The following is a 15,768-nucleotide window of genomic DNA, read 5'->3' as shown; positions in this document are numbered from 1 at the left end:
TTTGTGACACCCCGAACCTAGGGCAGCTCCCTAGCTTTTTTCAAAAATGTGCACCGAACGGGCCGGAGAGCTCGTGTGGCTCAAAACATGTTTTTCGCTAAAACACCTCAAAACGTGTCGAGAACGCACCTAGCTCTTGTTTTCAAAGTTATGGCCATTTAAAGGAGGTGGTTTGCTTCAAAATAGCTATTTTACCCGTCCCTATGGCCATGCTTTAAATTTTCACGAAAATGCCAGGTCAGACCTAGGGCGGCCATATCTTGAATACTAAACGTCGCAGACATTGGTCGTAGAACAATTTTAAGTTCGTCTAATGATTCTACATCCGATTCTGGATAGCGGTTTTTGACCACTTTTCAATATTTTGTGACACCCCGAACCTAGGGCAGCTCCCTAGCTTTTTCAAAATGTGCACCGAGCGGGCCGGAGAGCTCGTGTGGCTCAAAACATGTTTTTCGCTAAACCCTCAAACGTGTAAGGAACGCACCCTAGATGATAAAAGTGCAATCAGAATGTCAATCGACAACTTTGTTGGGGTACCATTTTACTCTACGGCCAGTAGCTTAGGCGCGCCAACAGCGCTTTCCTTCGGGTTCCCATTTTGCCCTCCTGGGATTATGATCATTTGCTCATTGCCTACTATAGGAGGGTACCTTGCTACGAGGTCAAACATGAAGATTGCACCAAATCGTAGTTTTTACCTCTATTTAGTCGTAGGAGCATGGTTTGCGGCAGGGTCATTAAGCCCCGTTTGGGTCATACGTCCTCCGCGATAAAATCGTCGTATGCCTATAGTCCGAACTAATGAAGCAAAAGTGGTGTCTGGTGGGCTCTGCCGATGATTTTAACCTATGATTTTGAGCTTCCACCTATAAACGTTCCTGAGCAGTACATCACGGGTCTACGGACCCAAAGACTTCGTCGTGATGGTTTCTAGTAAAAAGTTGTAACAGCTAAGGGTTTTGAATACGCGTATATTAACCATTGCTTGAAACTAAGCTTCGTTGTCTTTAAACTCGCAAGACCAATCGAACTTTAGGAAACCCGAAGGATTCACGCTAAGCTCGATGAGCTATTATGGGTAGTGGTGCATGATCTGGTGTTCCTTGGATCTAATCCAATGAATAAATTTATGAGGGTATATATGGTGCAGGGCACAAAGCGTGATGAAACCGGGTCTCCTACCAAATGTGGCATATTTTTCCTGAGCGAAGCTCAGACCCACGTAGAGCGAAGTGGAACTTAAATGTTCTATGCAGCAAATGTTCGCCATGCGGATAAACAAGTTGAATAGTTCAATGTAGTGTAATGCAAACACGAATCGCAATAACGATACGGGACCAGAAGCAATTTGCGATCCCTCGGGGAGTGGTGAGTTGATATAAATTAGAGGTGAAAGTCCGTTGTTCAAGCTCCGGCTCGGCAGCCGATACGAGGTTCTGTTGGCTTGTACATCGCGCAGAGGCGCCGTTCGGTTCTAGCAATGATTCCCGCCACCATGTTCCATGCGTGCAGAGATCCGTTAGAGCTCGTTCAATGTGTCCCGCCGATTACGAAAGTCCAACAGTTGACCAAGTTGGGGTGCGTCAAGTAAACGCGCAGAGATGCCGTTCGGTTTAGAGCAATGTCTCCCGTATCACGTTGGAGTTCTTCCACTAGTGCAGAGATCGCTGAACCGTTCAATGTGTCCCGTCGTGGTGTGCTTGTACCGAACACTTAGGATACACCATGCTTTGTTGGTTTGATAGAGGTCGCGCAACTGCCCACGCCGCAAAGTGCCAGTTCGGATTGAAGGTCAACTTTAGCCGTTCAATGCATCAGTCGGTGGGTGTTCAGATGGCATCACAACTTCCCTAGGTGCTTAAGTTGGTTGGGTTGTAAACATGTGCACATGCGCAGAGTATCGTGCGTACTAGCAAAGTCTCCCGTCACGGTGGTTATGAATGAGTTCCATTCAGTGCAGAGATCGTTAGTGCGTGCAATGTGTACCAGTCGATGTGTCGTACCGAATACAACCCCGCTTAGAGGCCCGTCGCTCGAAGAGGACAAGCAAGAGTGCGCAGAGTGCCGTACTGGCCTAGCAATGTCTCCAGACAGACGTAGAACACCCGACGCAGTGCAGAGAGTAGATCCGCTAGCCATGTGCAATGCATCCGACGTTGTCTGCTTGTGCAGTCTATCGAGTGGCGCCAACGACGCTCCGGCGTCACAGAACAAATCTCGGTGGTCACGGGGACTTGCGCCTCGCGTGATCAAGAGTGTAGTTCGTGTTCAAGCAATTGACTGAATTGGTTGATCCTACCAGTGATATACGCTCGTCTCAAAGGTTAAGCCATGCATGTCTAAGTACAAGCTTCCTAGAAAGTGAAACCGCATAAGGCTCAGTATAACAGCTATAATTTACAAGATCCTCATCCAAACAGTTACTTGGATAACTGTGAAAGCCAGAGCTAATACATGCATTATGCCGGGACTGTTGGCTCGGTCGGCGGAACTGGTGCACTTATTAGTTAAACCAATCGCCCGGGCGCTTTGAGTTGAAATCTGATAAGGATGCCGATCGTACGGTCGCTTGCGACTGACGACAGATCTTTCAAATGTCTGCCCTATCAACTATTGATGGTGTGAGACTACCATGGTTGCGACGGGTAACGGGAATCAGGTTCGATTCCGGAGAGGAGCCTGAGAAATGGCTACCACATCCAAGGAAGGCAGCAGGCGCGTAAATTACCCAATCCCGGCACGGGGAGGTAGTGACGAGAATAACAATATGGACCTCAACGATGGTCCATAATTGAATGAGTTGAGCATAAATCCTTTTGCAAGGATCATGGAGGGCAAGTCTGGTGCCAGCAGCCGCGGTAATTCCAGCCCACTAGCGTATATTAAAGTTGTTGCGGTTAAACGTTCGAAGTTGATACCGTCCAGACTCGCGTCCGTCGCGGGCGCCCGGCCTCGGTTGGGACCGTCCGTGTACGCGCTCGCGGCTGCGACTCACAATGGTGTACCTGGGCGTTTACCCGTGACGGGTCAGACTTGTCGCCGCGACCTCGTCGGTCAAGGTCTTGTTCGACCCAGCTTCATGGTGCCCGGGAACTCGTTTACCTTGAACAAATTAGAGTGCTCAAAGCAGGCTAGTTCAAAGCGTCCGTCCTCCGGGCCGGCGTTGGCCGAGAATAATTTTGCATGGAATAATGGAACATGACCTCGGTCTGAGTGGTTTCGTTGGTTTGTAATAGACCAAGAGGTAATGATTAACAGAAGTAGTCGGGGCATTGGTATTACGGCGCGAGAGGTGAAATTCGTAGACCGTCGTAGACCCACAGAAGCGAAAGCGTTTGCCAAGGATGCTAATCAAGAACGAAAGTTGAGGATCGAAGGCGATTAGATACCGCCCTAGTTCTAACCGTAAACGATGCCAATTAGCAATTGGGAGACGCTACCACCTTCGGTGCTCTCAGTAGCTTCCGAAACCAAAATCGGGTTCCGAAGTATGGTTGCAAAGTTGAAACTTAAAGGAATTGACGGAAGGCACCACAAGAAGTGGAGCTTGCGGCTTAATTTGACTCAACACGGAAACTTACCAGGTCCGAACTTATTGAGGTAAGCGATTGATAGCTCTTTCTCAAACTTAAGGGTGTGCATGGCCGTTCTTAGTTCGTGGAATGATTTGTCTGGTTAATTCCGATAACGAACGCGACTCAGTCAAGCTAACTAGAACGCTGTCAGTAGTGTGCTCGGGCGCACCTGACGTTAGAGCGGTGTCCTCACGGTGCCCGTCACTTAGTTTGCCCTGCTTAGCGGGACAACTTGTGTTTAGCAAGATGAGATTGAGCGATAACAGGTCCGTGATGCCCTTAGATGTTTGGGCTGCACGCGTGCTACAATGTGAGCAGCAGCGTGTTCTCGCCTTATGGCGCCCCATTCCGAGAGGAACGGAAATCACCCAAATGCTCATTTAGTAGGGATTGGGACTGCAATGGTCCCCATGAACCTGGAATTTCTAGTAAGTGCTAGTCATTAGCTAGCGCTGATTACGTCCCTGCCCTTGCACACACCGCCCGTCGCTACTACCGATGGATTATTTAGTGAGGTCTCTGGAGGCACACCTTCCGCGATTCCTTCGTGAGTTGCAGTTGGCACGGCCGAAGTTGACCGAACTTGATGATTTAGAGAAGTAAAGTCGTAACAAGGTTTCGTAGGTGAACCTGCGGAAGGATCATTAACGTGGTTTTGAATGAGTAATAACGATAAAGTGTTATGTTGAGGTCAAGTGCGCTGCATACCAAACTTTGTGAACGCGGTAACTTGCACTCGGCGCCGGCATGCACGGCAAACCTCAGTCTTGATATGTGCGGGAGTTCTAAGGTTCTTCCTCCCGGAGATCGTCACTATCTGGGACGTACATTAATTTGTACCTGCATTAGCGTACGCTTGTGAGAGCATATCAAGACGTCTCGTAAGAGACAACACTTGTATTTGTACAAGTTTGAGTAACCCATTGTTGCAGGTCGAGGTGTTGCATGCCAACTTTGAACGCGGCTACGCCACTCGGCGCCGAAAGGCACTACTTAAACCCTAGGCAGGGGATCACTCGGCTCATGGATCGATGAAGACCGCAGCTAAATGCGCGTCATAATGTGAACTGCAGGACACATGAACATTGATAAGTTAACGCATATGGCGCATCGGACGTTTAATCCCGACCGATGCACACATTCTGAGTGCCTACCAATTACCAAAGTCTCATTTAGTTAACTACAGTGGCCGTCCGCGAAGGTGTCCGGGTCATCCGACGCACTGGGCGGCCGCTGTGCATGATGACGTGCTTGGTCCCCGTCTGCGGGTCCTCGGGCGTTGAAAGTGGACACTCGAGCGTATGTTGATGCGTTTCGTGTTGGTGGTGTTTGATGCGTAGCTTGTGTCAAGCCGCATGGTTCGAACTAATGCTACGTCGTTCCCGATGGCCACCGGCGTCTACTCAGGCTAAAGTCGGCTCGTCGAGGGATTCGGAAAGCTAAGTCGCTGTAACTCATGAGGCCCATACACGGCGTTGCGCTACCACGCTAAGTTAGCCACATACAAGTATCAACCCACGGCACGGGCGTAGCTGTAATACTTACGTCTCGGTTATACCACGTAGGCCTCAAGTGATGTGTGACTACCCCTAAATTTAAGCATATTAATAAGGGAGGAAGAGAACCAACCGGGATTCCCTGAGTAGCTGCGAGCGAAACGGAAGAGCTCAGCACGGGACGGCATGGAAACGTGCCTGTCCGATTCCGTGTACTGACCGGTCCGTTATCTATCACGCACTGTGCACTTCAAGTTCAACTTGAAGGTGGCCCATTCTCCATAGAGGGTGATAGCCCGTGGAAAGGCATGAGGTGAGGTGATAGACGGTCGGCTCCATGGAGTCGTGTTGCTTGATAGTGCAGCACTAAGGGAGGTAACCCTAAAGCTAAATACCACCATGAGTCCGATAGCGAACAAGTACCGAGGGAAAGTTGAAAGCACTCGAATAGAGAGTCAAATAGTACGTGAAACTGCCTAGTACAAACCCGTTGAACTCAATGATCCGGGCGGCGATATTCAGCGGTAAACTAGCAATTGCCGTGCACTTATCGATCCGCAGTAACGGACATCGCGATCCATTACAACAGCGGTTGGCCTCGTGCTAACGCTCCGGCATACACTGCCCTGGCTCGTGGTGGACGGTCCTCTGTAGGGTAGCTGCTCTACACTGACCGGGGATCTCCGCGCAGTCCTTCTGGAAGGCGAATGGGTCCGACCGAGCTCTGGTGTGCTGCTGGAAGGGTGATGGATTCTAACGAGGTAGTACCGCTGTCTTCTCCGAAAGGCGCGCGAATCCTTCGTTCGGCGATGATGCATCATGCATTGAGGCACCTCCGACCCGTCTTGAAACACGGACCAAGAAGTCTATCTTGCGCGCAAGCCAATGGTCGGTGGCCACGTCCGCGTGTCCCGGTTCTATACACCAAAGGCGAAGACAACTCGAGTTGCGGGATTACGGGTTCGCACTGGCGCAAGCCTTCGTCGGACCCTCCATCCCAGGGTGTCCCGATACGGCGTGTGCTTGCACACCAGCGGCATCCCCGGAGTGCGCAGGATGCGACCCGAAAGATGGTGAACTATGCCTGATCAGGTTGAAGTCAGGAAACCCTGATGGAGGACCGAAGCAATTCTGACGTGCAAATCGATTGTCGAGTTGGGCATAGGGCGAGACCAATCGAACCATCTAGTAGCTGGTTCTCCGAAGTTTCTCAGGATAGCTGGTGCACGTAGCGTTTCGAACCTTATTCTTATCTGGTAAAGCGAATGATTAGAGGCCTTAGGTTCGAAATGATCTTAACCTATTCTCAAACTATAAATGGTACGGTACTGGTGGCATTCTACTGATCGCCACCTTCTACAACCGACGATCGGACGGGGTGCCCCTTAAGTGGTGGTGATCCCGGCTAGATATCGGTGTGCCTAGTGGCCAAGTTTTGGTAAGCAGAACTGTGCTGTGGATGAACCAAACGCAATGTTACGGCGCCCAAATAAACGACGCACCCTAGATACCATGAAAGGTGTTGATTGCTAAAGACAGCAGGACGGTGGACATGGAAGTCGTCATCCGCTAAGGAGTGTGTAACAACTCACCTGCCGAAGCAATTAGCCCTTAAATGGATGGCGCTCAAGTCGTTTGCCTATACATTGCCGCTGGCGGTATGGCGCATCGGGCTTAACCACCCTGCGATGAGACCCCAGTGAGTAGGAGGGTACGGTGGTGCGCGTCGAAGTGTTTGGCGCAAGCCGCATGAGCCGCCACTGGCACAGATCTTGGTGGTAGTAGCAAATATTCGAACGAGCTCTTGGATGACTGAAGTGAGGGTTTCGTGTCAACAGCAGTTGAACACGAGTTAGCCAATCCTAAGCCGCATGGGAATCCAGTCGTAACCCATCAGTCGGCGAAAGGAATCCGGTTACCATTCCGGAGCCTGTTGAGTACCCGTTTGCGCCAGCCTAGTAGGGTTTAGCTCGTCCGCACCCGAACGGTTAGTGTGTAGCTTCATGGCAACATGAATCCTTTCTCGAGAAGCCAACGAGAGGCATCGGAAGAGTTTTCTTCGTTTTACAGCCACACCGACCATGGAAGTCACTCACAGAGAGATATGGTTGACCGGTCTGGTAGAGCACGGCCGCCGCAACTGCCGTGTCGATGCACTCTTGACCGTGAAATCGAAGACTGGGGCACACTTTATACGGTTATAACGCACACTCTCAACAGATTGTACCGAATCCGCAGCAGGTCTCCAAGGTGCAGAGTCTCTAGTCGATAGATCAATGTAGGTAAGGAAGTCGGCAAACTGGATCCGTAACTTCGGGACAAGGATTGGCTCTGCTGGTGCGACCAGCCGGGACCGGTGCTCCACCTGCCGCAAGGTAGGCTGGCCCGTGCCCGCGGTCGCACAGCAACAGCCAATTCAGAACTGGCACGGCTGAGGAATCCGACTGTCTAATTAAACAAAGCATTGTGATGGCCCCGTGGTGTTGACACAATGTGATTTCGCCAGTGCTCTGAATGTCAACGTGAAGAAATTCAAGCAAGCGCGGGTAAACGGCGGGAGTAACTATGACTCTCTTAAGGTAGCCAAATGCCCGTCATCTAATTAGTGACGCGCATGAATGGATTAACGAGATTCCCGTCCCTATCTACTATCTAGCGAAACCACAGCCAAGGAACGGGCTTGGATGCACTAGCGGAAAGAAGACCCTGTTGAGCTTGACTCTAGTCTGGCATTGTAAGGCGATATAGAGGTGCAGCATAGGTGGAGGGCTTCCTCGTGAGCTCGCCCTGAGATACCACCACTCTTACTGTTGCCTTACTTACATGATTGGGTGGAACAAGCGCGGGCCCCAGGTCCGGATCGTGCGCGCACCTCTCGGGGCTGTGGCGGCGGTTGCCTGCGCGCGCCCAATGCGCCGTGTTTCGCTCAGCGTCCAGTGTGTCGCTGGGTGGTGCCGCCGGGGAGACTGCATCGTAGCATCGTCGTGTGTAGCGTGTTACCCGCTTGTCCGACCGTGAGCCGTGGCCCGCAAGGTACAAGCTTGCGTACGTCGGTGCATTCGTGTGCACTGCTTCGCGCGGTCGATCGTTTATGATGTCACGTTTGCCCCGGTTCGCGCGCCGCCCGGCTCGAAGACTCCTGGACAGGTCCTTTCGGTCCACGTCATGGACAGTGCCAGGTGCGGAGTTTGACTGGGCGGTACATCTCCAAACGATAACGGAGGTGTCCAAAGGTCAGCTCAGTGTGGACAGAAACCACACGCTGAGCATAAGGACAAAAGCTGGCTTGATCCCAACGTTCAGTACACTTCGGGACAGCGAAAGCTTGGCCTTACGATCCTTTGGTTATAACGAGTTTTTAGCAAGAGGTGTCAGAAAAGTTACCACAGGGATAACTGGCTTTTTTAAACGGGTTTTATTTTGTTTCAAAATTAAACCCTCCCGCTCCCTACATTTTACCCGCGAGGGCTTACCCTGCAGGGGTTTCATGGCTTAATGGCCAACCTTTGTCCGTGCGAAAGCACCTTCCATGTTTTATTTATTTCAAATTCAACCGAAAATTCACCATTCCCTAAATAGGGCGCTTTTTCACGCTCGATGCGTCGCTGTTTACGTGCATACCACGCCTAGCGGGAGGCAACTTCTGCCTCGACCACGGCGGCTTGTTCCGCGGCGTTCAGGCCACCGTCCGTGGCCTCGTTTTCTCGTCGATTGCGCGGTTGCGCATACCAGATGGTCCGGCTGCAAAATCCGCGCGTTCTCGGCCGTCATCGTCATTGTTTATCGCCTGGCCGGACATCCCGAGAAGACGACGGTTTCGTCTCTCCTGAACCGCGCTTGACGCTCACGAAGCGCTGCACGTCGCTGAGCGGTCCGTGGTGAAGCTGGTGTTGGGAAGTCCAGCTCGACGTTCTTCCCGCCGGCGTGCTGTTGCTGCTCGCCGGTTGGCGTTGCGTCGCTGTTACGGGCCCGCCGCACTTCCGCGCGTTGGGCCTCCAGCTCTGCTGCGTCTTCGTCCTGACGCTCGATGACGTTAACAGCCAATGCTGCCCGCTCCTCGTCCCACGCTCGCTGCAGTTGGCCGTTATTCGCTTCGCGGCTTCGCAAATACGACTCCAGCTATCGGCGTCACGCAACAAGTGCCGCTGAGGTGTCCGGACAGACAGGGTCTGACCTCCTCGCCGAGTAGCTCCTGTCGAACTGCCGCAAAGCGGCACTGAAGGCGTGCTCCGCCGTCTCTGGGACGCCGACGCACAACTGGCAGTCTGGGGACGACGTGAATCCATTGTGGCACAAGTAGTCACGGAAAATCCGTGTCCGGACAAACCTGTGCCAGATGGAAAGTCATATCTCCATGTTTCTAGACTGCCAGTCGCCGACCGATGGAATTACACGGTGCGTCCACCGCGTGTGCCGGCTAGCATCCTGTTGCAGTGCGTCGGCATCCCATTCTGCCAGCAGTCGATGGTGTTCTGCCGCTCCGTCGCCCGGATGTCCTCCTCGTTGCAGCACGGTCTGGAGCAAGGAGTTGTTGGTGAACCCGAGCATCCTCGTTGATGAGGTGGCATATCGGTACGAGTCCAGCGAGTAGGGTGGCCGTCTCATACCTGACGGTACGGAATGCCCGTGCCACCCTGATGGCTGCTTTCGCTGAACCCGTTGCAGCATCCGTCGGCACTCGCACCTGAGTTGCCTCAGCCCAGACGGGAGCAGCATACCGCAACACCGATTCTGCCACATACGCCAGCAGCCTTGACTTGGCCGTCCTGGGGCCGCTGTGGTTTGCATGAGGCGCGTTACAGCTGCCACCACGCGCGACGCCTTTCGGAGACTTTCGTGACGTGATCTCGCCATTTCAGGTGATCTTGAGCTGCACGCCCAAGTACCTGATGCTCCTAGAAGACTGACTTCACGTCACCGACGCGAAATGTCACCTGCGGCGGAGTCTTCTTGCTTGAGATCAGGACGGCTTCACAGGGATAACTGGCTTGTGGCCGCCAAGCGTTCATAGCGACGTGGCTTTTGATCCTTCGATGTCGGCTCTTCCTATCATTGTGAAGCAAAATTCACCAAGCGTAGGATTGTTCACCCTTTCAAGGAACGTGAGCTGGGTTTAGACCGTCGTGAGACAGGTTAGTTTTACCCTACTGGTGTGTGCTTATAGTCGCTATCTTAACGGAATTCCTGTGCAGTACGAGAGGAACCACAGGTACGGACCACTGGCTCAATACTAGTCCGACCGGACTTTGGTATGACGCTACGTCCGCTGGATTATGCCTGAACGCCTCTAAGGTCGTAGCCAATCCGAGCTGATAGCGCTTCTCAAACCCATTAGGTGTTCGGAAGCTAGCGGGCCTAACAACCCTCTGAGATCCGTTGGAGTCTGCGTCTGCAGCCCGGCGTCTCATCCCGCTATACCTAGGCCGCAATGAGTGGAGTTCGCTGCACGTGTTAGTACCGTAACTGGGAACGCCGTTGGCTTGAGCTCTGCCCAACGTGGATATACCTAGTTTCGACACCTATCAACCGCCCGCAAACGACGGGACTTCAGGCTGGGAGCTGCGAGTTGTAGAGATGCGTTCGCATCGATCCTCTCAGGCGACCCATGCTTGGTGGTTTGTCCGTGTGCCCCTTCCTCGATGTGCGCAAGCTCGTCTTGGTCTGGGGACCACGTCGACACAGGGGATACTCTTGTGAGAGCATGAGTGTACTAAGTTGAGTGTAGCAAGGGAACGCGTGCCCCTTCCTCGTTGGCGTAACTAACCATCTTGGTCTGGGGACCGTGGTACCGTGCTCTGGTGAAGCTTGGTGCGTGCTCCTTCCTTGTCAGACGAGTGACTTGACCTGGTCTGGAGACCGTTCCTTTATACTAGTGGACAAGAGTTGGCTACTTCCGTGTCAGACGAGTGACTTGACATAGGATGGAGAAGGACACTTAACACTAATGAGCTTGTCGGCGTGCCTCGTTCTCGACTTGATTGTCTTGATGTGAGGACCGTGCGGACCACACCAGTAAGCTTACACATGCTCGTTACAAGTTGTATAAGTTGACCCGTTTGGCCCGGTTGCCTTGCACATGATGGTGTTGACCATGTTCGGTTAACAGGTCGTGTCGAGGTGGTCGGCCTTGGTAGTAGGATGTCTTGTGCATGTGACGTGTTGACCTGGTTTGGTCGGTGTGTCGTCGTGTACGAGATGACCTACTACCCGTTAGTTTTCCAAGTTGTATTATGTGTTGACTTAGTTGACGTGTCATGTGCTTGGATGATTAGCGTACGGGTCATGTATGGTGCGCTTGCTTCAGTTGAAGGGATGTACTAGTACAGTTGTGTTAATTGTTTATTTCACGATCTGGTCTTTGGCTGGATCGTGAAAAACGCTAAGTCCCAAATCCTGAACTCGAGAAGAAAGCGCCAATGACAACGTTTTGACTGGAGCTCCCTAGCATTCGGCTTTTTCTACTTTGAAGGGATGTACTGTTGTATGAATTGTTTATTCACGAACTGGTCGTTTGATTGGATCGTGAAAAAATCGCTCAGTCCCAAATCCTGAACTCGACAGGAAAGCGCTGATTGCAAACATTTTGACTGGAAGTCCCTTGAAATGGCGTTTTCGTTATTGGCATTATGTGGCACGTTTATTGTGGCTAGAACATTAATTATTCACCAAATGGCACCAAAGCTTGGCAAAAGTCGCGAAACACTCCTATCTCGACGCACCAGCAATCGCAACTTGATGCAAAATAAATTGCACGAGCTAATGATACTTGTACCATGCACAGTACACCGTACCAAAATATACCCCTGAAAGTGTGCAATTTGGTGCTACCCTAGAATATGTATGGGGAAGCCTAGCTACGTGTGTCGCACGTTCCAAGTTGCATGGACGTCGAACAGAGGCATGCAAAAGCACCTATCTAGGGAATTACTCTACGTTCTAGTAGCAAGTGCGATTTTCCAGTCCAGCACGGCAGTACGCCTGCACGCATACACTCCATGTACCAGAAATGTACCAACCTAGGCGTTGCTCAGTAGCTTTTAGCGGCACATAGAAAAAGTATTCGAGTTCAGATTTTTGGGACTTAGCGTATTTTTAAAACTAATAACGAAAATTAAATTTTAAATCGGTAAACGGCTAGGAGTTGCTCAGTAGCTTTGGCGCACATAGAAAAGTATTCGAGTTCAGATTTTGGGACTTAGCGTATTTTTTAAAACTAATAACGAAAATAAATTATAAATCGGTAAACGGCTAGGAGTTGCTCAGTAGCTTTTGCGCAACGTGGCAAAAGTATTCGAGTTCAGATTTCTTGGACGTAGCGTATTTTTCAATCATAATAAACCGAATCAAACATAACAATGATGAAACTTACACCATGTCCCAAGGTTGTGCACAAAACGTAACGATAAAGTGCTGGCGAAGTTAGAGGTGCACCAAAATTGTGTACCGATCAGGAAAGTACTCTACGTTCCTATGATTTGGGTGAAAAGTGTTATTTAACTGCTGGTAAGAATAGACAGTTGCTTATCATACACATCGCAAACGAACACCCCTTAGTGAGCATTAGCAAAAGTCAATGGCACAAAGCAAATGCAATACAAACTGATCAAGTACATTAAAGAACGCTAAGTACCAGGACTTCTTCCAAGAATGGTGTCCGCGACGGAGGGCAAGCGTCCTTCCCAGGTTTTCCTAGTAAACCTTGTATGGTAACATACCCAAGCGTGTCTGTAAGCACGCAACGAAAGTCACGAACGGGCACATACCTAGGGAATGTACTCTACGTACTTGGACTTTTGTCCAAGAATGGTGTCCGCGACGGTCGGGCACTGCGACGCAATAACCAAATCCTAGGATTGTAACTTTAGTGTGCACAAACATAAACATTAAGGCTCGGGCTGCGCCTCCGTCTTGTACTTTCCTGATCGGTACACAGTTTTGGTGCACTGCTATTCCGACCGGCAACTTGTACCAACATATACATCCATGAACGCGTACGTAGTGTACTTTCCCGATCGGTACACAATGTTGGTGCACGGCATAAGAAAGAGCTAAATGGTCAAACTCAATCCATTTCAACAATAGATAGTCGATAGTAGCTGTGCCGATGAAGTAGGCACGATGCAAGTTAATGTTGTTTAATGAATAACATGTCCGCCATACATTTCAGTACAAAATTGCTCGGTCAGACCTACAAAGTGCTATATCTCGAATACGAGGCGTCGGACTGGGGTTGTAGAGCAATTTTAAGTTCGTCTAATGATTCTACATCCGATTCTGGATAGCGGTTTTTGACCACTTTCAATATTTTGTGACACCCCGAACCTAGGGCAGCTCCCTAGCTTTTTCAAAATGTGCACCGAACGGGCCGGAGAGCTCGTGGCTCAAACATGTTTTTCGCTAAAACACCTCAAAACGTGTAAGGAACGCACCAGCTCTTGTTTTCAAAAGTTATGGCCATTTAAAGTCAGACGGGTTTTGCTTCAAATAGCACTTTACCCGTCCCTATGGCCATGCTTTAAATTTTCACGAAAATGCAAGGTCAGACCTAGGGCGGGCCATATCTTGAATACTAAACGTCGCAGACATTGGTCGTAGAACAATTTTAAGTTCGTCTAATGATTCTACATCCGATTCTGGATAGCGGTTTTTGACCACTTTTCAATATTTTGTGAACACTCAAAACCGACACCTGGTAGCTAAAGTCAGACGGGTTTTTGCTTCAAATTTTACCCGTATTGCTTTAAATTTTCACGAAAATGCCAGGTCAGACCTAGGCGGACAGGTCGTAGAACAATTTTAAGTTCGTCTAATGATTCTACATCCGATTCTGGATAGCGGTTTTTGACCACTTTTCAATATTTTGTGACACCCCGAACCTAGGGGCAGCTCCCTAGCTTTTTCAAAAATGTGCACCGAACGGCCGGAGAGCTCGTGTGGCTCAAAACATGTTTTTCGCTAAAACACCTCAAAACGTGTAAGGAACGCACCCTAGCTCTTGTTTTTCAAAAGTTATGGCCATTTAAAGTCAGACGGGTTTTGCTTCAAAATAGCAATTTTACCCGTCCCTATGGCCATGCTTTAAATTTTCACGAAAATGCCAGGTCAGACCTAGGGCGGGCCATATCTTGAATACTAAACGTCGCAGACATTGGTCGTAGAACAATTTTAAGTTCGTCTAATGATTCTACATCCGATTCTGGATAGCGGTTTTTGACCACTTTTCAATATTTTGTGACACCCCGAACCTAGGGCAGCTCCTAGCTTTTTTCAAAAATGTGCACCGAACGGGCCGGAGAGCTCGTGTGGCTCAAAACATGTTTTTCGCTAAAACACCTCAAACGTGTAAGGAACGCAACCTAGCTCTTGTTTTTCAAAAGTTATGGCCATTTAAAGTCATACGGGTTTTGCTTCAAAATAGCTATTTTACCCGTCCCTATGGCCATGCTTTAAATTTTCACGAAAATGCAAGGTCAGACCTAGGGCGGGCCATATCTTGAATACTAAACGTCGCAGACATTGGTCGTAGAACAATTTTAAGTTCGTCTAATGATTCTACATCCGATTCTGGATAGCGGTTTTTGACCACTTTTCAATATTTTGTGACACCCCGAACCTAGGGCAGCTCCCTAGCTTTTTCAAAAATGTGCACCGAACGGGCCGGAGAGCTCGTGTGGCTCAAACATGTTTTCGCTAAACACCTCAAACGTGTAAGGAACGCACCCTAGATGATGAAAAGTGCAATCAGAATGTCAATCGACAACTTTGTTGGGGTACCATTTACTCTACGGGCCAGAAGCTAGGCGCCAACAGCGCTTTCCTTTCGGGTTCCCATTTTTTGCCCTCCTGGGATTATGATCATTTGTTCATTGCCTACTATAGGGAGGGTACCTTGCTACGAGGTCAAACATGAAGATTGCACCAAATCGTAGTTTTTACCTCTATTTAGTCGTAGGAGCATGGTTTGGTGGCAGGGTCATTAAGCCCCGTTTGGGTCATACGTCCCTCCGCGATAAAAATCGTCGTATGCCTATAGTCCGAACTAATGAAGCAAAAGTGGTGTCTGGTGGGCTCTGCCGATGATTTTAACCTATGATTTTGAGCTTCCACCCTATCAAACGTTCCTGGAGCAGTACATCACGGGTCTACGGACCCAAAGACTTCGTCGTGATGGTTTCAGTAAAAGTTGTAACAGCTAAGGGTTTTGAATACGCGTATATTAACCATTGCTTGAAACTAAGCTTCGTTGTTTTTAAACTCTGCAAGACCAATCGAACTTTAGAAACCCGAAGGATTCACGCTAAGCTCGATGAGCTATTATGGGTAGTGGTGCATGATCTGGTGTTCCTTGGATCTAATCCAATGAATAAATTTATGAGGGTATATATGGTGCAGGGCACAAAGCGTGATGAAACCGGGTCTCCCTACCAAATGTGGCATATTTTTTCCTGAGAGCGAAGCTCAGACCCACGTAGGGGAGAGCGAAGTGGAACTTAAATGTTCTATGCAGCAAATGTTCGCCATGCGGATAAACAAGTTGGAATAGTTCAATGTAGTGTAATGCAAAACGAATCGCAATAACGATACGGGACCCAGAAGCAATTCTGCGGATCCCTCGGGGAGTGGTGAGTTGATATAAATTAGAGGTGAAAGTCCAAGTTGTTCAAGCTCCGGCTCGGCAGCCGATACGAGGTTCC

At 49.9% G+C, this 15,768-nt stretch overlaps 2 pseudogenes; both read left to right on the top strand.

The window, feature by feature from the left end:
* The first annotated feature begins 4,574 nt into the window (after window positions 1–4,574).
* Window positions 4,575–4,730, top strand: LOC120908172 (annotated as a pseudogene).
* Window positions 4,731–5,141: 411 nt separating this feature from the next.
* Window positions 5,142–10,696, top strand: LOC120908181 (annotated as a pseudogene).
* The last annotated feature ends 5,072 nt before the right edge of the window (window positions 10,697–15,768 follow it).

Source organism: Anopheles arabiensis (genome assembly GCF_016920715.1).
Source record: "Anopheles arabiensis isolate DONGOLA chromosome X unlocalized genomic scaffold, AaraD3 X_pericentromeric_contig0034, whole genome shotgun sequence".
Classification (NCBI taxonomy): Eukaryota; Metazoa; Arthropoda; class Insecta; order Diptera; family Culicidae; genus Anopheles; species Anopheles arabiensis.
This window is presented reverse-complemented; position numbering and strand designations above follow the sequence as displayed.